The sequence below is a fragment of the Coregonus clupeaformis genome, unplaced genomic scaffold, assembly GCF_020615455.1.
Source record: "Coregonus clupeaformis isolate EN_2021a unplaced genomic scaffold, ASM2061545v1 scaf2556, whole genome shotgun sequence".
Lineage (NCBI taxonomy): Eukaryota > Metazoa > Chordata > Actinopteri > Salmoniformes > Salmonidae > Coregonus > Coregonus clupeaformis.
Genome location: NW_025536010.1, coordinates 3,437 through 24,003, shown reverse-complemented (window position 1 = coordinate 24,003; position 20,567 = coordinate 3,437). Strand labels below are relative to the sequence as shown.

At 42.9% G+C, this 20,567-nt stretch overlaps 2 long non-coding RNA genes across 3 annotated transcripts; both read left to right on the top strand.

The window, feature by feature from the left end:
- The first annotated feature begins 4,301 nt into the window (after positions 1-4,301).
- On the top strand, positions 4,302-5,518 carry LOC123488899. The gene is made up of 3 exons (XR_006660332.1): positions 4,302-4,379; positions 5,032-5,059; positions 5,406-5,518. It is a non-coding gene; the product is annotated as an uncharacterized LOC123488899 (long non-coding RNA).
- Positions 5,519-5,966: 448 nt separating this feature from the next.
- On the top strand, positions 5,967-9,067 carry LOC123488898. Of its 2 annotated transcripts, none has more exons than XR_006660331.1 (4): positions 5,967-6,357; positions 6,522-6,679; positions 6,897-6,993; positions 8,219-9,067. It is a non-coding gene; the product is annotated as an uncharacterized LOC123488898 (long non-coding RNA). The 2 variants fall into 2 exon arrangements; XR_006660330.1 differs by having other exon boundaries at positions 6,512-6,679.
- The last annotated feature ends 11,500 nt before the right edge of the window (positions 9,068-20,567 follow it).

Here is a 20,567-nt window from a genome sequence, read left to right as displayed (position 1 = left end):
GCAGCAATCCGGCTGGGGGCTGGCAGGACGACTTGTGTTGGTTGCAGATGGGGCAGGCTTGGACGAATTCCCGTACATCCTTCCTCAGAGAGGGCCACCAGAACCTCTGGGCGAGCAGGTTGTAAGTGCGGGTGGAGCCAGGGTGACAAGCTAGGCGGGAGTCATGTCCCCACTGAATGACCTGGGACCTCAGGTCTTCGGGGACAAAAAGGCGGTCAGCTGGGCAAGTGCTGGGACCTGGCTGGTTACGGAGAGCCTCCAGCACCTGTTCCTCAACAGCCCAGGTCAGAGCTGCAACGATGCAGGGACTTGGCAGAATCGACACAGGGTCCTTGGAGGGGGTGTCATCCTTCTGGAATTGACGGGAGAGGGCGTCTGGCTTGGTGTTGCGTGATCCAGGCCGGTATGACAGAGTGAAATTAAACCTGGTGAAGAACAGGGCCCAGCGGGACTGCCTGGAGTTCAACCGTTTGGCCGTGGCGGATGTACTCCAAGTTCTTATGATCGGTCCAAACGAGAAATGGAATGGTGGACCCCTCCAGCCAGTGACGCCACTCCTCCAAGGCAAGCTTCACAGCCAGCAGCTCACGGTTCCCTATGTCGTAATTGCACTCAGAGGGGGATTACAACCGACGTGAGAAAAAGGCACAGGGATGGAGCTTCCTATCCTCCGCAGCCCACTGAGAAATCACAGCACCAACTCCCACATCCGAGGCGTCCACCTCCACAATGAATTGCCGGTCCACATCAGGCATCTGGAGGATGGGAGCGGAGGTGAACCTCACCTTGAGGGTACTGAAGGCTTTGTCGGCTGCTGGGGTCCAGGTGAAGGGGTTGCTTGGTGCTGGTTAGAGCAGTGAGAGGGGCAGCAACGGTACTGTAGTTCCGGATAAACTTCCTATAGAAGTTAGCAAACCCCAGAAACTGTTGCAGCTTCTTTCTGTTCTCCGGAACTGGCCATGAAGTGACTGCTGATACTTTGGCAGGATCCATTTGGATACTTCCTTCTGCCACTATGTACCCCAGGAAGGCCACTGTCTTGACGTGAAACTCACATTTCTCTGCCTTGGCGTAGAGGGAATTCTCCAGAAGACGATGAAGGACTTGCTGGACATGGCGGGTGTGTTCAGACAGGTTTCTGGAGTAAATTAAGATGTCATCCAGGTAAACGAAGACAAACTTGTTTAACATGTCCCGCAGTACATCATTCACTAGAGCCTGGAACACAGCAGGAGCATTGGTGAGGCCAAAAGGCATAACCAGATACTCGTAGTGGCCTGTTGGTGTATTGAATGCGGTTTTCCATTCATCTCCCTCCCGGATCCGCACTAGGTGGTAAGCGTTTCTGAGATCCAACTTGGTAAAAACAGTGGCTCCCTGGAGCAACTCAAAAGCAGAGGTGAGCAGAGGCAGAGGGTAACGGTTTTTCACTGTGATGTCGTTGAGTCCCCTGTAGTCGATGCAGGGGCGAAGAGATCCGTCCTTCTTCCCCACAAAGAAGAAGCCAGCACCAGCAGGAGATGAAGATGAACGGATTAATCCTGCGGACAGAGAGCCATTGATGTAGTCCTCCATGGACTTTCTTTCAGGAGCAGACAACGAATAAAGACGACCCCTTGGAGGAGCTGTTCCAGGGAGGAGGTCGATGGCACAGTCGTACGGTCGGTGAGGGGGCAGAGATGTGGCTCTTGCTTTGTTAAACACCTCTCTGAGACCATGGTAGCATTCTGGGACATTGGAGAGGTCAGGAGCGGAGTTAGTAGGTACTGGCCGAGGGGGTAGTGCGGCAGCAAGCAGGCAGGTTCGGTGGCAGTCCTCTCCCCACTCCCCTGATCACCCCGGTCACCCAGTCGAGCTGAGGGTTGTGCCGGCGGAGCCATGGGTAACCCAGGATGAGGGGTTGGCCTGGAGAGGGGAGCAGGTGAAACTGGATAGTTTCTTGATGGTTTCCGGACAGACCCATCGAGACCGGGGCCGTGACATGAGTGACCGATCCGAGTAAGTGTCCGTCCAGTGCCCGGGCAGGAATAGGAGGTGTCAAACGGAGGTTCTCCAGTCCCAGTTGGCGTGCCAGCTTGATGTCCATTATGTTGGCTTCGGCGCCAGAATCCACCAGAGCAGCCAGGGTGTGAGTTGAGTCAGAGAGGCGGAGGTGAACTTGCAGCAGGGGTTTGCGGTCGGAGGACTGGATGGTCATTGAACTCAACCGGACTCCCCCTACGCCCCGGTGAGCTTCGGCCCTTTAAAGGGCAGGTTACCACACGATGTCCATCACCTCCACAATAGAGGCAGAGGTTTGAGGTGAAGCGGCGCTGGCGCTCTGCAGGAGTGAGGGAGGCTCGCCCAATCTCCATAGGCTCAGACTGATCAAGCTGACCTGGGTGAGTGGCAGTAGATGACAGGAGCCCAGTCGGATCTCTCCGAATGCCGGTAGTAGGTGGACCTTGGCGCCCCCTCTCACGATGACGGGTCTGTATCCTTCTGTCGATCCTGACAGTCAGTGCGATGGCTTCATCAAGAGTGGAAGGCAGTTCATGGGAGACCAACTCGTCCTTGATATAGTCAGCCAAACTATGGAAGAACGCGTCCTACCAACGATGGTGTGTTCCAAGAACTTCGTCTAGCCAGGGTTCGGAAGTCGATGGAATGGTCTGCGACTGTACGTCTGCCTTGTCGAATACTGAACAGTTCACGAGACGCCTCTGCGGTGGGTGAATCCAGGTCAAACACCTTCAGCATCTCCCTCAGCAAACAGGTCGAAGGTTGCACATGCGGGGGTTTGACGTTCGAACTCTGCTGTTCCCCAGAGTCGAGCTCGGCCCGTCAGGTGAGTGATGGCATACCCAACTTTAGCCCCTCCGTGGCGAAGGTCCTTGGCTGCAAGGAGAACTGAAGTCGGCAGCTAGTCAGGAATGGCCGGACCTGGGTTGAATCGCCGTTGAACCGCTCGGGGTTTCCAATCTTGGGTTCCGAGCAGCGGCTGCAATGACCGGGGCAGGTAACTCGGGGCTGGGCTGGTGGGCAGACTGGCTGGGGTAAGGTTGGTGAGGAGTTGAATGATCATGGCGAGTTGTTGTTGCTGCTGCTGGAACTGCTGCTCATGCTCATCGGTTTCCATGTCGGGGAAAGTGTGCACTGAGTCCATAATGGTCAGATCGTACTGTCACGATTCAGACAGACGACCAGAGGACCACAATTGCGTCACACCAGAAAGTTTATTAAACTTAAGGGAAAAGGGAAGTAGGGAGTGAATGAAGGCTCCAGGGGTAACAGGGATCCCTGTCCAATGCGCTGGGTCTGTGCCCCCCCAGTGGCAGCGATGCGTTCCTATGAAGCCGGTGGTGGGTGGTCCAGAAGTCCTGGGGGGCACAACACACAGCGAATGAAACCAGGCAGCAGTACAGTTCAAGGGAAATCCAAAATACGTAGTAGCAAGGCAGAAGGCTGGTCAGAGTTACCGGGATTGAAGAGTAGTCAGGAGTCGTAATGGCAGAAGCAGGTCTGGATCTCCTGAGGCAGAAGAGTATCCAAAAACAGGCAGGTCCGGGGGTCACAAAACCAGGGTGAGCCAGAAGCGCGAGCAAACAGGTTCCGGGTGTGAGCTTTGCAGACGATCTGACACCGGAGAGCTGAAAGACAGGGCCTTAAATACTGGGAGAGGTTAGTGGGTAATGCAGCGCAGCTGGCAGAGTAATTAGAGCCGAGCAGAGCAGGGACAGGTGGAGCTAGTTAGGCTGAGTAGAGAGAGGGAGGTGAGCAGAGTGGAAGATAGTGGAAACAAATTAAGGTGGTAACCCGGTGGAGTGAGAGGGCTCATGACAGAGTGAGTGTCAGTAGTCTACTACACTGTAAACCCGAATGTTCAAAATAATTAATTGTAATACGTAGTGTAAACTTAAAATGTTCTTAAAAGTTGTACTTACTTAAAAATGTTGAGTGCCAGTAGCAATTTTCTTCTTTTTGAGTTTATTGAACTTATAATAATAATATGAACATTTTTCATTTTTATGTAACTGCTACTTAACATATTTTTTATTAACTTAAAACTATATGGATTAAACATGAATTTATGTCTTATTTTGAAAGAACAAATGAATCAAATCAAGAACGAATTGAGAATAAATCAATTGCATCAGATAGATTTGTATATAAAATATCACACACACACACACACACACGTGTATATACGTTTATAAATAATTAATTGTTAATAGTTTGCTTGTTACAAGGTTGGCTAGTTAATAAATTACATATATGCGCTCACATATTTTATTTTGTAGTATTTGCGTGCACTTCCTCTTCAGGCAGCAGACCGGAGCCGAGGAGAAGGGCAGGAGACCGGAGGGTAACACTCAGCTCTGCACAAATGAGTTGTGAATGTAAGTAGTCAACATAAAACTTGCTTGAATGTTTGTATGTTTGTTTCTGGAGGTTCAACGTGTTTTTAAGACGGACAAAGTGAGTCACGTTAGCAATGTAAAACGGTTATCTGTTAGGTTAGCAAGCTAACATGCAAAGTCATTCCGCCAGTTAGCTAGCTGTATAGGCTACATGGCTAGGCTAATGTAGTTGTAAAAAAACTGGTTGAGCCCAACGTGCAGCGGTGGATAGTAAGGTATCATGTACTGCTCAATAAAAACTTGAAATCTGTGCTGGAGCTGTGTCAGTGTTGTGAATGAAAGCAGAAGCTAACTCCACGTGTTGTGACTTAGGCTAACTGAAAGCTATTCTCTGCAAGTTGAATTAGCTGGTTACTTTTTTTGTATTCATATTTTTGTTATTGCTACGATAAGAATTTATGGATGCTACCAGCCCAACGTTACCTAACTTTGACTTATTTGTGTAATAACATGTTTTGAATAGTCTAACAGGCATTTTACACATCTACTTTGTTTTAATCAATGTTGGTGTAGCTATATTGTTGTACACTTTTAGTATGAGGAATATGACTGCAGTTTTTGATAGTTCTGATGGAGGTTTAAACTTCATGACAGGTGTCCTGTAAAATAATATTTTTTTGTGTGTTTTCAGGTTGCTGCAACAAATATGACTTGGCACTGTAAGTTGTGTTCAGCTTCTTTTACCACTAGAAAATATTTATTTAAACACTGCAGACTGCAGCACAGCCACTTTTCAAAAAATGAGCCCGCTCTCATGCCTCCATGATGATTGCATGTCCACATTTCAGACACTTAATGCCCTGAGTACTCATCTGTCAAGATATCATGCTCAAGAACATAAGAAGTGTTTGTTTTGCCATACATTCATTATGTCCGCCACGGCCTCCTCACCCCCCGTTGGAGGTTGTCATTAATGATTATAAACATTTAGAAAGCCTTATAAATGCACTATAATGTCTGTGTGCTGATGTGTTGTTAACCTCCAAATCTCTTCTTTTATTAAAGTGATGGCAGCTGAAGCCCCACAAAACATGATCTTTCGTGTCATCGAGGCAGACCGTGTTAGAAAATTAAAACTCAGCTCCCGTCCAGCCTCTGTTGATGCAGTGATTGAGATTTTAAAAGAACAACTGGATTGCTGTGACTTCATTTCAATACAAAGATCCAGACTTTGATGGAAAACTCACTTGCCTTGTTGACATCGAGGAGTTACCACAAAAAGCCTGTGTTCATATTTCAGTTAGACAGGATTCCAGTTCTCTTGCATCAACTGATACCCTTTCAGATGTGTCATCCCCAGAACATCTGAGCAGATGGCCTCCAGGTCCTTTACAAATTCCCACATTTGCATTTGACGTTGAGCTGACACTTAGAGATGGGAATGCTGAATTTGAAAAGAATGAGAGACCTCTTCAGTTGTCAAGGGACCAAAAGCACAATATTTTAGACAAACTGGCATCTACCATATATGGTTTTAAGGCTTACCCCAGTGATAAAGAGATAGCAATGGTGGCTGAAGCTCTTGTGAGGAAACACCCATGATTAAATAGAAGCAGGATCTGACAATGGATGGGATGGCTGGAAAAACAGCATCAAGTTTAAAATGGGCAATTACAGGACCAAGATGAGAAGGGCTGGATGTCAGGAGGTCGCTGTAAATGCTGGGAAAAGAAGCCGAAAAAACCCTGAGAATGAACCTTCACACTCCATCATCAAAAGGCCTAAGTGTGCAGAGGTCAACTTTCTGCCTAACTTTCCTCAAGGAGAGGATCCCTCAAGCCTTGACCTTTTGAGGCAGGCTATTGTCGAGGAAGTAAAGAAGACTGAGAGAAACCTACCCCTTATTAGTAAGATGATGCAGAACACGTTTGCCTTGCGACGACAGACTATTGTAATGTCCTGCCCACCGGTGAAAGAGCTAATGGACCTCTGGCCTGCTCTTCATATGCAGTCTGAGGTAAAATCATCATCAATTTAATAAATAAATTCATTTTGTAGGTTATTTTTTCTGTTTTTATCTTTGCTACTGTATGTCACATTGTGTGTAATGTTGCCTAATTTCATTCATCCTAAAATAAATAATTGCTGTTACTGTCCTTTCCTCAATGGAGGTATATGTAGAGTTCCAACGGATAACTAACCAGAACCTACCTAACACTTTCTATGCCGAGCTTGATCGCCACACTCCTCGTTTGATGGCCTTATTTAGACAGAAAGCTTCCAAAACTGAAAAGACTGCAGATGCTTTGGCAAACATTTTCAAAGTCCATGATACACAGGTGATTATACATTTCACAGGTAGTCTTAGTGTAATGTTGGGAGTTTAATGCTTCAAATAAGCTTTTTAATTCCACAATTGCACCAGTCAGCAGGTTATTAGTGGATTTATGTGCAGATATTGGCAATTAATTAATTAATTAATATTAAATTAGTTGGGACTGTTTGTCATTGGGTTTGATAAGTAAACTTGTCACAACACTATTTTAATCTTCTTAGGAATTACATGATGTCCACACAAAGGCGTACCACTGTTCTCCATGCCCTTCCTGATTATCTACTAGAGGAAGTCTCTGTATTTTTCAGAACATGTGTGGTAAGTCCCAGTAAAGAGATATCAGGCCTATTGTACTGTAAATTAACAAATTCATATCTTCATTTCATTTCCAACACACTAGAATTTCTGTATATGTACCAGTGTTTCAACTACAAACCTCTGGCAAGATGTTTATAAGTGTGAAGTGTCATTTTGAGCCCATTACAGCATCAAAAAAATCAACTGCAAAGAAAATCAAGTAGCCGTCATTAGCCTCACAGTGGAACACATAAAAGTAATCTCACTTTCTCAGCAACGAGAGCACAACGCAGCAGAATGAACAGGAGTCTTTCAGACTTGTGTATTTATTGTTATTTAAATGACATCCAACTAGGGGTGGAACAGTACACAGAAGTCACGGTTCGGTTCATACCTCGGTTCAGACATTACGGTTCGGTTTGGTACAATGGAGGGGAAAGCAAAACAAAAATGCAGAAGGCACATTTTTTTATTGTGCATGTCTCAGGCTGTCCACTGAGCTAGCTGTAACAGCTTGAAGTGTATAAAGTAAGATGTAAACAGTAAACAAGAAGTACCCTGCATCATCTCCAGACTCCATCTGTAACTTGTAAACAAAATAAGACAATCAGCTAGTAGTGTGCTATAGGAGACAAGCGCTGCTCTCATATGTGAATGCACAGAGCAGGGATGTTAAAAGAGCAGCTTCGGTTACACAGAGCAGTTGACGAGTTTTGGTGTTAGCTTCACACGCTAACGGCGAAGCTAACAGCTAACGGCGGAGCTAACAGCTAACGGCGGAGCTAACAGCTAACGGCGGAGCAAACAGCGAATCAAACGGGCCTGGAGGCCATTTGTGGTCGAGGCGAGAAGGGATACAGCTACGTCCGTGTTTGGTTGTATTTGGAAGGGACTAGTTTGTTTCATGTGGACTCTTCATTTGGACTGGACTGACTGACTCGACATGTAGGCGGGGCTCGGGAGCTTCAGAGCTAAGGGCAGGGCTACAGATTAGGTGTCCCTAAAGAACCGCTTGTCTAACAGTAGTTCCGCATTACATTCATTAATTTGCACTCAAGTTTTATTTATTTTTATACTGTGTATTCTCCGTGTAAATTCATGTACCGTACCGAGACGCCCGTACCATTTCGGTTCAATACAAATATATGTACCGTTCCACCCCTACATCCAACTGTAATCAAAATTGCCACAGCCATTGTTTCAGTAAATGTGATTAGTATATGTTCTCCCTTTTCATTTTTTAAAGGATGATATGGATGAGCCAGACCTGTGGGATGCATCAGTGGTCCTCCTTACAACAGTCAGTGATGATGCCACAAGCCCAGTTCACTACCACCCAGTGAGAGTCTCTGTCGTCCTAGAGGGTGATGTGGTTGTCAATCTCCCCAGGCTTGCTGATGCCTTCCTGGTAATGTTCGGCCTGATTTATGCACTACATCTCAGCTATCCCAAGGGACTGACAAACACTTTTGAGTTCACACAGAAAATCTTGCTTGGTCTTGATGACTCTAAACTGTCACCCAAGCTGCAGACTCTTAAAAATGAGCTGATGTTGTATGTGTAACTGAAGATCCAAAAAGGAGTGGTGGATTCTGATGGCTCACTCTGTTAGAGCATAATCCATAATGAGAATATGTCATGTCAGGTCCATGTTGAATACTGTTCAACTGTTTATGTTAAAGTTGCTGCTCTACTCAACTGGTTTTCAGCCAAATGGCACAAAGTACACACTGTCTTTGTACATTTTAATGTACATTTTATTGTTGTTAAAACTGAAATTCAGGGTTGAATTAAGTGTTTATATATGGAGGATATTTTTATTCATAATTCAAATTGAAAGGCCAAAGGGAAAACGAAGCGAGATCAAATTAAAAATATTATTATTATACTACACTACTAGGAAAAATCATGCCATAATTAAATTTAAAATGTCAAATTTAAAATACAAAGCTTCAACTGTCAGCTGGAAGTCGTTTCAGACCCTCCCACCAGCCGTTGGGCCATGCCTCCTCATTTAAATTGACACCTGTCACTTCTAAATGAAAAGCTTAAATCAAAATGTAAAAGGTGAATCTGAAAATGTCAATGTCAAATGTAAAACTAATTCAAAAAGATAAAATGTCAAATTGAAAATTATAAAAGGGGGAAAGGCTAAAATAAAACTATTATATTTTAGATTTTAATTGAAGTATTTCCATTTTAAGCTTTTACATCATACATTTAATTATGGCATGATTTTTCCTAGTAGCGTAGTAAAATAATACTATTAATTTGATCTTGCTTTGTTTTCTCTTTGGACTTTCAATTTGAATCATGAATAAATATATCCTCCATATTTATACACTATGTCATTTTGTTTTTAAAAGGTGTACTATATAGCTTTGGGAAGTACATTTTTATCAGAAAGGAAAGCTCTTCATTGATACATTTTCATAAATAAATAAACTGTCCTCAAAGTTTCAGGCTACTTTACTTTAGTAACCTTTCTAGTTGGAAACAGTGTTATAGGGACTTTATTTTCTTCTGAGGATGGGATGTTTATTCAGTTATGGAAATGGTTAAATCATTTTTATTGTCTTATTAATATTGTTAATTTTGCTTTCGAGTTTGAATTAATTTTCTAAAACTATACAGTGCACCCTGAAGTTGCTAGATTTGAACCAGATAGCCAAAGGAAGGCTAAACACTGCCTTTGTACATGTTAATGTACCGTTTTGAAATTTTAGCAGTTTTAGTTGTGAAGAATTTACAAGCAATTTGTTTATACATTGCTGCACTGCAAGTTTACAACCAGATGGCCAAAAGTGTGCCTTTGTAATTGTTTATTTAATTCTTTAATTCTTAATGATTTGTATTACTATTATTGTTATATTACTATTATTATTAAATAGATCGTTTCATTTTGTGCTAAAAGGCACAGGTGTGGGCAAATAATCTTTCTAAACAAATGTTTGGTCACCACCCAAGACTTGCTGATGCCCTCCTGGTAATGTTGTATTATCATTATATCACAAATAGCTTATAAACTGTTATTTTCTTAATGTAATTTTAGCTTTTCTGAGTTTGAATATGTTCTACTATTACATAGTTCATCTTAAAGTATAAACAAAATGCCCAGAAGTAGACTTGTTAATTGTTATTTTTTTATTTATGTTTTTTTATTTCATATTTTTTTGCTAAAAGACTGGGCAAGAAAAGTTTCTACTAAACATCTGAATAGATTATGTTTTTTTGTTTGACCTTTAAGTCAAGAGTACTTATTATTTTTAAGGCAATCAGTTGCCACAAATATTTTAAGTTTGGTGGTAAATGATTTTGAGTTGTAACAAGTCTATGTTTTTGAGTTATGGGTAATCAGAAGATAGATTGAAAAAACGAATAAATGTTAAGTTAACTCAGGATATTTATGTTTCATTTTCATGCTTGAAATTATTAAGTTCTCTTGAGATATTGCAATGAGAAAGATTAATAAATATTCTGAGTAGCATAAACTGAAAATGTTTGAGTTGGCTTAATCAGTAAATGTAATTGAATTATAATTTAAAATTACATTTAACATGAACTCCAAATATATAAGCAATAGTTGCCTTTGCGCATCAGCCTGGGCATCTCGTAATCCATCTTGATTTAAATGTTCATGTAAAATGTGTTCCCAACATTGAAAGAATGTCTGTGTTTGTGTGTGATTTTTTATTCCAGGAAGATGAAGGGGGTGATGTCCTGCAGGACCTAGCAAAACATGCAAGGAAAATCGTTGTGTACTAACCTGGGATATTTACGTTAAGGATTATGTTTACCAATAGATGATAGTTTTGACTCAATACGGGGTTTGCTTTCCGTTATCCCTAGCCGCTCAAATGTCTGACATATAACTGTGCTCGAGAAAGCCACAGGTAGCGTAATGTATTTCAGCAGATTTTGTGCGTTTCTGTGTGAAAAGACACGAATTTATGTGCTACTTAATTCGTGCGAAAAGACACCAATTTATCCAGTAGGCTACACACAACAACCATAAACGGATAGCCTATTTTTCTTTATTATACAGAAATGTTGTCTTTATTTAATAATGTTTCAAACATTGTAGTTGTATGCCTATGTACTGTTTGAGATTTTCTGAACATAATTTGTGAGAAAATACACACTTTACGTGGGAAAAATTGTTTTATTACATTTTAGTCATTTAGCAGATGCTCTTATCCAGAGCGACTTACAGGAGCATTTAGGGTTAAGTGCCTTGCTTAAGGTCACATCGACAGATTTTTCACCTAGTCGGCCCGGGGACTAGAACCAGCGACCTTTCGGTTACTGGCACAACGCTCTAACCCACTAACCTACCTGCCACCCTTATTAATGTTAACGCTGTTTTCTATGCTTGATTTCGATTAATACTTTGGGATACTGGTGCACTTTTGGTCAGAAAGGCCCCTTTTCCGTGTAGGCAACAGTACACGATTTTCTTCATAATGCATTTCATATTTCGTAGAGTCTAAATTACACCATTTTCTTCATTATTCATTTAATACATGTTAAAGAGGTTAATGTAAAAATAATGAAATATGTCGGCTTTCACTTATGGCACTTCCAAGGCCTTTCTATTGTGGTTATGTCAATCATATTATATACTTAGGCTATTGTAACGCGTTCAACCAGTTAGCAAGTCAGAAATGTCCGTTTCCTAGTACCGACTAGCACTTGAATGCTGTATTATGCCAACTTCACATTCTCGTGGAAAATGGGAAGTTGTAACTCCCACATGATTGTGTTCAAGTGGTTTTGAAGTCGGAACAATTCTTAAACCAATAAGATTGGCAACAACATTTTCACTATTTCTCACTTGTAATTTCTACTTGGAGGGTCATTCAAGTGAAACTTCCCAGTCGGAACTAGGTATTTCCGATAACTCTGATAGCACCCTGAACACGACATTAATATGTGTGATCGACAACAGTAGGGTCTGGGTCCCGGCGTGTCCAGTCCCCATACCCATTCCATAGGAGTGAGTGTCAGTAGTCTACTATATGTCCGTGCTATGTGAAGTAAGTATGGTGATTATTATTAAGGTTCTGGTCGTCTGAGATACCAACAAGTAAGGCTATACAACATACAATATCAATAAATATATATTTTCTCCTATTAGTGTATTTGAGTTTGTTCTGTCGTTTCTGGATGATTTAATTGAAATTGCAACCAACTTTCTATGGCTTGTTTTAGATATAGTGATAATTGAGAGATTATTTCATTTCAAATAACTGAAAGTGAGAGGTTGTAATTTGAATAAAGGGGGGAAATGCCATTACTGAACATGTGGTGATTAGAACAAAATATTTTACTCTTGACTTTGGCGAATATTATCGCGCGGCAGTGTCCTAATGCCTGCGCGCAGTGGACTATTGGCCTCGTTTGCCATAGCAGGCTAGCATTACATTATAACACAAGATTTCACTCTTGACTTCAGCGACTATTATTGCGCATAAAGGGCCGGCAGTGTACTTTTGCGCGCACATTGTGCTTTTGCCTGCGCGCAGTGTGCAGTTGCATCCGCGCAGTGTACTATTGGCCTCGTTTGCCATAGCAGGCTAGCATTAAATTATAACACAAGATTTCACTCTTGACTATGGCGACTATTATTGCGTGTAAAGGCCAGCAGTGATCTATTGTTTTGGGCGCGCAGTGTATTATTGCGGGCGCACGCAAAGTGTATTGTTTTTTGGCGTACAGTGTGTTTTATGGGCGCGCAGTGTATTGTTTTGGGTGCGCAGTGTACTGTTTTGGGTGCGCGGTCAAAAAAAAGAGAAGCAAAGCATCCCTTCCGATAGCCGACAGAGGAGGCCTCCGTAACGGGCCAATCGGGGTGGTGGGGAGATGGTGTCCAATCAGCAGATGCCACTGCCGGCTTTATACATTTCACATGGGCATTTCGAGGCTATACTCCGACTGTCTAAGAAGGAAGCTAGCGCCATGGCCAGAACCAAGCAAACCGCTCGCAAATCCACCCGTGGCAAAGCCTACAGGATGCAGCTCGCCGCCAAGGCTGCGCGCAAAGTCAACATGTAAGGAAAATCGTTGTGTACGAACCTGGGATATTTACGTTAAGGATTATGTTTACCAATCGATGACAGTATTGACTCAATACGGGGTTTGCTTTCCGCTATCCGTCGCCGTTTAAATGTCTGACATATAACCGTGCTCGACAAAACCACAGGTAGCATAATGTATTTCATCAGATTTCGTGCGTTTCTGTGTGAAAAGACACGAATTTATGTGCTACTTAATTCGTGCGAAAAGACAGCAATTTAACACACAACAACCATAAACGGATAGCCTATTTTTCTTTATTTTCTTTATTATGGCTAATTAAACGTTATGAATATACAGAAATGTTGTCTTTATTTAATAATGTTTCAAACATTGTAGTTGTATGCCTATGTACTGTTTGAGATTTTCTGAACATCATTTGTGAGAAAAATACACACATTTACGTGCAACTTAATTCGTGGGAAAAATTGTTTTATTAATGCTAACGCTGTTTTCTATGCTTTATTTCGATTAATACTTTGGGATACTGGTGCACTTTTGGTCAGAAAGCCCCCTTTTCCGTGTAGGCAACAGTACACGATTTTCTTCATAATGCATTTCATATTTCGTAGAGTCTAAATTACACAATTTTCTTCATTATTCATTTAATACATGTTAAAGAGGTTAATGTAAAAATAATGAAATATGTCGGCTTTCACTTATGGCACTTCCAAGGCCTTTCTATTGTGGTTATGTCAATCATATTATATACTTAGGCTATTGTAACGCGTTCAACCAGTTAGCAAGTCAGAAATGTCCGTTTCCTAGTACCGACTAGCACTTGAATGCTGTATTATGCCAACTTCACATTCTCGTGGAAAATGGGAAGTTGTAACTCCCACATGATTGTGTTCAAGTGGTTTTGAAGTCGGAACAATTCTTAAACCAATAAGATTGGCAACAACATTTTCACTATTTCTCACTTGTAATTCCTACTTGGAGGGTCATTCAAGTGAAACTTCCCAGTCGGAACTAGGTATTTCCGATAACTCTGATAGCACCCTGAACACGACATTAATATGTGTGATCGACAACAGTAGGGTCTGGGTCCCGGCGTGTCCAGTCCCCATACCCATTCCATAGGAGTGAGTGTCAGTAGTCTACTATATGTCCGTGCTATGTGAAGTAAGTATGGTGATTATTATTAAGGTTCTGGTCGTCTGAGATACCAACAAGTAAGGCTATACAACATACAATATCAATAAATATATATTTTCTCCTATTAGTGTATTTGAGTTTGTTCTGTCGTTTCTGGATGATTTAATTGAAATTGCAACCAACTTTCTATGGCTTGTTTTAGATATAGTGATATTTGAGAGATTATTTCATTTCAAATAACTGAAAGTGAGAGGTTGTAATTTGAATAAAGGGGGGGAAATGCCATTACTGAACATGTGGTGATTAGAACAAAAGATTTTACTCTTGACTTTGGCGAATATTATCGCGCGGCAGTGTCCTAATGCCTGCGCGCAGTGGACTATTGGCATCGTTCGCCATAGCAGGCTAGCATTAGATTAGAACACAAGATTTCACTCTTGACTTCAGCGACTATTATTGCGCATAAAGGGCCGGCAGTGTACTTTTGCGCGCACATTGTGCTTTTGCCTGCGCGCAGTGTGCAGTTGCATCCGCGCAGTGTACTATCGGCCTCGTTTGCCATAGCAGGCTAGCATTAAATTATAACACAAGATTTCACTCTTGACTATGGCGACTATTATTGCGTGTAAAGGCCAGCAGTGATCTATTGTTTTGGGCGCGCAGTGTATTATTGCGGGCGCACGCAAAGTGTATTGTTTTTTGGGCGTACAGTGTGTTTTATGGGCGCGCAGTGTATTGTTTTGGGTGCGCAGTGTACTGTTTTGGGTGCGCGGTCAAAAAAAAGAGAAGCAAAGCATCCCTTCCGATTGCCGACAGAGGAGGCCTCCGTAACGGGCCAATCGGGGTGGTGGGGAGATGGTGTCCAATCAGCAGATGCCACTGCCGGCTTTATACATTTCACATGGGCATTTCGAGGCTATACTCCGACTGTCTAAGAAGGAAGCTAGCGCCATGGCCAGAACCAAGCAAACCGCTCGCAAATCCACCCGGTGCAAAGCCTACAGGATGCAGCTCGCCGCCAAGGCTGCGCGCAAAGTCAACATGTAAGGAAAATCGTTGTGTACGAACCTGGGATATTTACGTTAAGGATTATGTTTACCAATCGATGACAGTATTGACTCAATACGGGGTTTGCATTCCGCTATCCGTCGCCGTTTAAATGTCTGACATATAACCGTGCTCGAGAAAACCACAGGTAGCATAATGTATTTCATCAGATTTCGTGCGTTTCTGTGTGAAAAGACACGAATTTATGTGCTACTTAATTCGTGTGAAAAGACAGCAATTTAACACACAACTACCATAAACGGATAGCCTATTTTTCTTTATTTTCTTTATTATGGCTAATTAAACGTTATGAATATACAGAAATGTTGTCTTTATTTAATAATGTTTCAAACATTGTAGTTGTATGCCTATGTACTGTTTGAGATTTTCTGAACATCATTTGTGAGAAAATACACACATTTACGTGGGAAAAATTGTTTTATTACATTTTAGTCATTTAGCAGATGCTCTTATCCAGAGCGACTTACAGGAGCATTTAGGGTTAAGTGCCTTGCTTAAGGGCACATCGACAGATTTTTCACCTAGTCGGCCCGGGGACTAGAACCAGCGACCTTTCGGTTACTGGCACAACGCTCTAACCCACTAACCTACCTGCCACCCTTATTAATGTTAACGCTGTTTTCTATGCTTGATTTCGATTAATACTTTGGGATACTGGTGCACTTTTGGTCAGAAAGGCCCCTTTTCCGTGTAGGCAACAGTACACGATTTTCTTCATAATGCATTTCATATTTCGTAGAGTCTAAATTACACAATTTTCTTCATTATTCATTTAATACATGTTAAAGAGGTTAATGTAAAAATAATGAAATATGTCGGCTTTCACTTATGGCACTTCCAAGGCCTTTCTATTGTGGTTATGTCAATCATATTATATACTTAGGCTATTGTAACGCGTTCAACCAGTTAGCAAGTCAGAAATGTCCGTTTCCTAGTACCGACTAGCACTTGAATGCTGTATTATGCCAACTTCACATTCTCGTGGAAAATGGGAAGTTGTAACTCCCACATGATTGTGTTCAAGTGGTTTTGAAGTCGGAACAATTCTTAAACCAATAAGATTGGCAACAACATTTTCACTATTTCTCACTTGTAATTTCTACTTGGAGGGTCATTCAAGTGAAACTTCCCAGTCGGAACTAGGTATTTCCGATAACTCTGATAGCACCCTGAACACGACATTAATATGTGTGATCGACAACAGTAGGGTCTGGGTCCCGGCGTGTCCAGTCCCCATACCCATTCCATAGGAGTGAGTGTCAGTAGTCTACTATATGTCCGTGCTATGTGAAGTAAGTATGGTGATTATTATTAAGGTTCTGGTCGTCTGAGATACCAACAAGTAAGGCTATACAACATACAATATCAATAAATATATATTTTCTCCTATTAGTGTATTTGAGTTTGTTCTGTCGTTTCTGGATGATTTAATTGAAATTGCAACCAACTTTCTATGGCTTGTTTTAGATATAGTGATATTTGAGAGATTATTTCATTTCAAATAACTGAAAGTGAGAGGTTGTAATTTGAATAAAGGGGGGAAATGCCATTACTGAACATGTGGTGATTAGAACAAAATATTTTACTCTTGACTTTGGCGAATATTATCGCGCGGCAGTGTCCTAATGCCTGCGCGCAGTGGACTATTGGCCTCGTTTGCCATAGCAGGCTAGCATTAAATTATAACACAAGATTTCACTCTTGACTTCAGCGACTATTATTGCGCATAAAGGGCCGGCAGTGTACTTTTGCGCGCACATTGTGCTTTTGCCTGCGCGCAGTGTGCAGTTGCATCCGCGCAGTTTACTATTGGCCTCGTTTGCCATAGCAGGCTAGCATTAAATTATAACACAAGATTTCACTCTTGACTATGGCGACTATTATTGCGTGTAAAGGCCAGCAGTGATCTATTGTTTTGGGCGCGCAGTGTATTATTGCGGGCGCACGCAAAGTGTATTGTTTTTTGGCGTACAGTGTGTTTTATGGGCGCGCAGTGTATTGTTTTGGGTGCGCAGTGTACTGTTTTGGGTGCGCGGTCAAAAAAAGAGAAGCAAAGCATCCCTTCCGATAGCCGACAGAGGAGGCCTCCGTAACGGGCCAATCGGGGTGGTGGGGAGATGGTGTCCAATCAGCAGATGCCACTGCCGGCTTTATACATTTCACATGGGCATTTCGAGGCTATACTCCGACTGTCTAAGAAGGAAGCTAGCGCCATGGCCAGAACCAAGCAAACCGCTCGCAAATCCACCCGTGGCAAAGCCTACAGGATACAGCTCGCCGCCAAGGCTGCGCGCAGGAGAGCCTCCCCGTTACAAGCCCGGCACCGTGTCTCAGAGAGATCCGTCGTTACCAAAGCTCCACTGAGCTGCTCATCCGCAATGTGCCCTTCCAGCGCCTGGGGAGAAAAATCGCCCTGTTCTTCAAGACCGACCTGCGCTTCCAGAGCTCCGCCGTGATGGCCCTGCAGGAGGCCAGCGAGGCTTACCTGGTCGGTCTGTTTGAGGACACCAAACTGTGTGCCATCCACGCAAAGAGGGTGCATATCGTGCCCTAGGACATCGAGCTGGCCCGCCTTATTTGCAGAGAGCGCGCGTAAATTATGAACTGATCTCCAAAATCCCACCTCAATATTTCCATCAAAAAGGCATAATTGATCTATTTATACGTGGTCCTCTGTAGCTCAATTGGTAGAGCATGGCGCTTGTAACGCCAGGGTAGTGGGTTCCATCCCTGGGACCACCCATACGTAAACATGTATGCGCACATGACTGTAAATCGCTTTGGATAAAAGCGTCTGCTAAATGGCATATTATTATTATATACGCGCACGTCTACATTTCCAACCACTTCGCCGGGAAAGAGCGACGCTACCGGCTACGGAAGAGACACCAATGGCCGGGTGAGTCCATTCAAAGCTACGTGGCTAATCTGAGGGATTTGGCTAGCTCTTGTAACTACGGGACACTTCAGGACGAGATCATCAGGGATCAGTTGATAGAGGGGACGTTATGTGAAAAGACATGGGAGAAACTGCTTTTGGAATCGGATAATTTACAACTAGATGGAGCTATTAAAATAGCACTCCAGGTTGAAGCGGCGTTGGAATGCTCTTCAATGCTAACAGACAGCTCTGCAGCATACACTCGGCCCCCAGCCATTCTCACACAGCAGCTTCAGCCCGAGCAGGCGCACTACAACGATCACGCGCTGCGCACGCCCTCCCACGTCGATAGCTGCATGGACACAGACACCGGCATGCCCGTGCAGCAGGCACACAGACAAACCAACAGAAGTAGCTGTGGCAACTGTGGGGCTAGCTCTCACAATTCAAGGGCTTCAAACTGCCCAGCCCGTGGGAAAATATGCAAGAACTGTTCAAAATACAATCACTTTGCGAAAGTGAGTGTGTCGTTCGGCCCCTGCTACTAGCTCGAAGTTGTCGATCATCCAAGTGTCAGACTGGGTCCGAGCCCGACGGCCTCAGCAGTGCAACAAAATGCCCTCATTCTGGTCGGACCCCTTGCAGGTCAGTCGACAACTGGGGCCCGCCATATTTCATGATGAGCAATGGATCACGCTGGCACGCCAGCCGCCTCAGAAAAGTCCCTGCCCCTCGAGGAACACGAAGGCACACAAAACAGACATGCAGGCCAGAGACACCACCGGATGGACCTCCTCCACCACTACCACCCGAGCCCCAGCCTCTGTGGGCTCCCCAAGGGCCAGATCCACAAGCGGTGGCGGATGAAGAAAGGCCTATGCGGGCACGAACTCGCCCTGCTTATCTGGGGGACTACTTAACCTCTTTTCATTCTTAGGCTCCGTTAGGTGTCTTAGTCAACCTCCAGGTTAATGGACTGAACTGGCTAGTTTGGAGAGTCCATCCGTTTAAGGGTTAATGTTTATTTCTTACAGGTATCACTCTAGGTTCTTGCCCTATGGACATTTTATATATGGTACCAGTCCCTGGTTTTGGAAAGGGGGGGAAATGTTATGTATGGTACGACGTGCTGTACGTCGTACTGTACGTTGTTATGGTTTACGATAGTGTGCTGCTTTACGGATGAATGGTTTGTCAGAATGTGTGGCACATGTCATTAAACGACAGAGTGATGTACAATGTGAAACTGTGCAGATGTCCGTTCTTCTACAGCTAGGCTAGATATAACAAATATGACTCAAGTAAAAGTAAAAAGTAGTCATCCAAATAATTACTTGAGTAAGAGTAAAAAAAGTACTTGGTGAAAAAACTACTCAAGTACTGAGTAACTGTTGAGTTACTTGAGTTTATTTTTTAACACAAGGCAACAATCAGACAGACAAAAATACAAAATAATCATCTTTAGGCAAATTATAGTTCATCCAACAATAAAATAAATTAAAATGAATTACAAAATAGCTTAAATTAAAATAATTCCGGTAAATTCAAGTACTTATCAAATAAAATAATAATAATAAAAAAATAAGCACAAGTAACACACATTTCCAAACCTTTATACTTTTTTTTACCAGGCAGAACTAGAATGAGGCAGCCCATAAACTCTCATAAACTGTGTATGTGTGTGTCTCCACAGTGACAGAACAACAGAAGGAAACACAAACATTTCATACCAGGTATGCTGAACAGAAAACTGCACACCAGAAGGAAGCGGTCAACATAAAATAATCAATAGGTGTTGATTAGGCCTACTCAGTACCTTTGTATTGCATGGCAAGCAACAGCCCTTTTTCTGTGTGCCTAGAAATTAATACTCTGATCTGTGATTAGGCCACACTGCACATCTCACTGAGCAGAGGAAAAGAGCAGCAATACACATCAACTGAAAAAGCACCAGTCCATGATAGATGGCCAAATAAAACAATATTGCAGGCCTAGTATCCCAGAACACAAATTAAGCTGAATGCATGTTCTCTAAAAGGCATCAGAGGAGAGTGATGTAGTTGTAGATGGGGCATTATGTTTACTTCCAGCTCCAATATCTAACAAGAAAAGTAAGCAAAAAAAAAGTCACACTTGTCCCCACCCCCCCAAGATAAGCAGCATAAAGCATGTATGATGTGTCTTTACAATGGAGTTATACATTAATAGCTCTGTGCTCTCTAGCACAACCATTACACAGTTAAGGGGATTACACGCTTTGCTCAAAAGCAGCTGAGAGAGGAGCAGCTTCCCCCATCTAGACTCCCACAGACAGACAACAGATTTGGCAATATTGTAACCTTTAGGCTGACACTGGCCCTTTGACTGGTTGACTTCAGTCAACAATCCAGGAACTCTTTGGCACAGTAACATGAAAACCCTTTTATATTGAAGGCCCCACTGGGAGTTTGTGTGTGTGTGTCAAAACATGCAG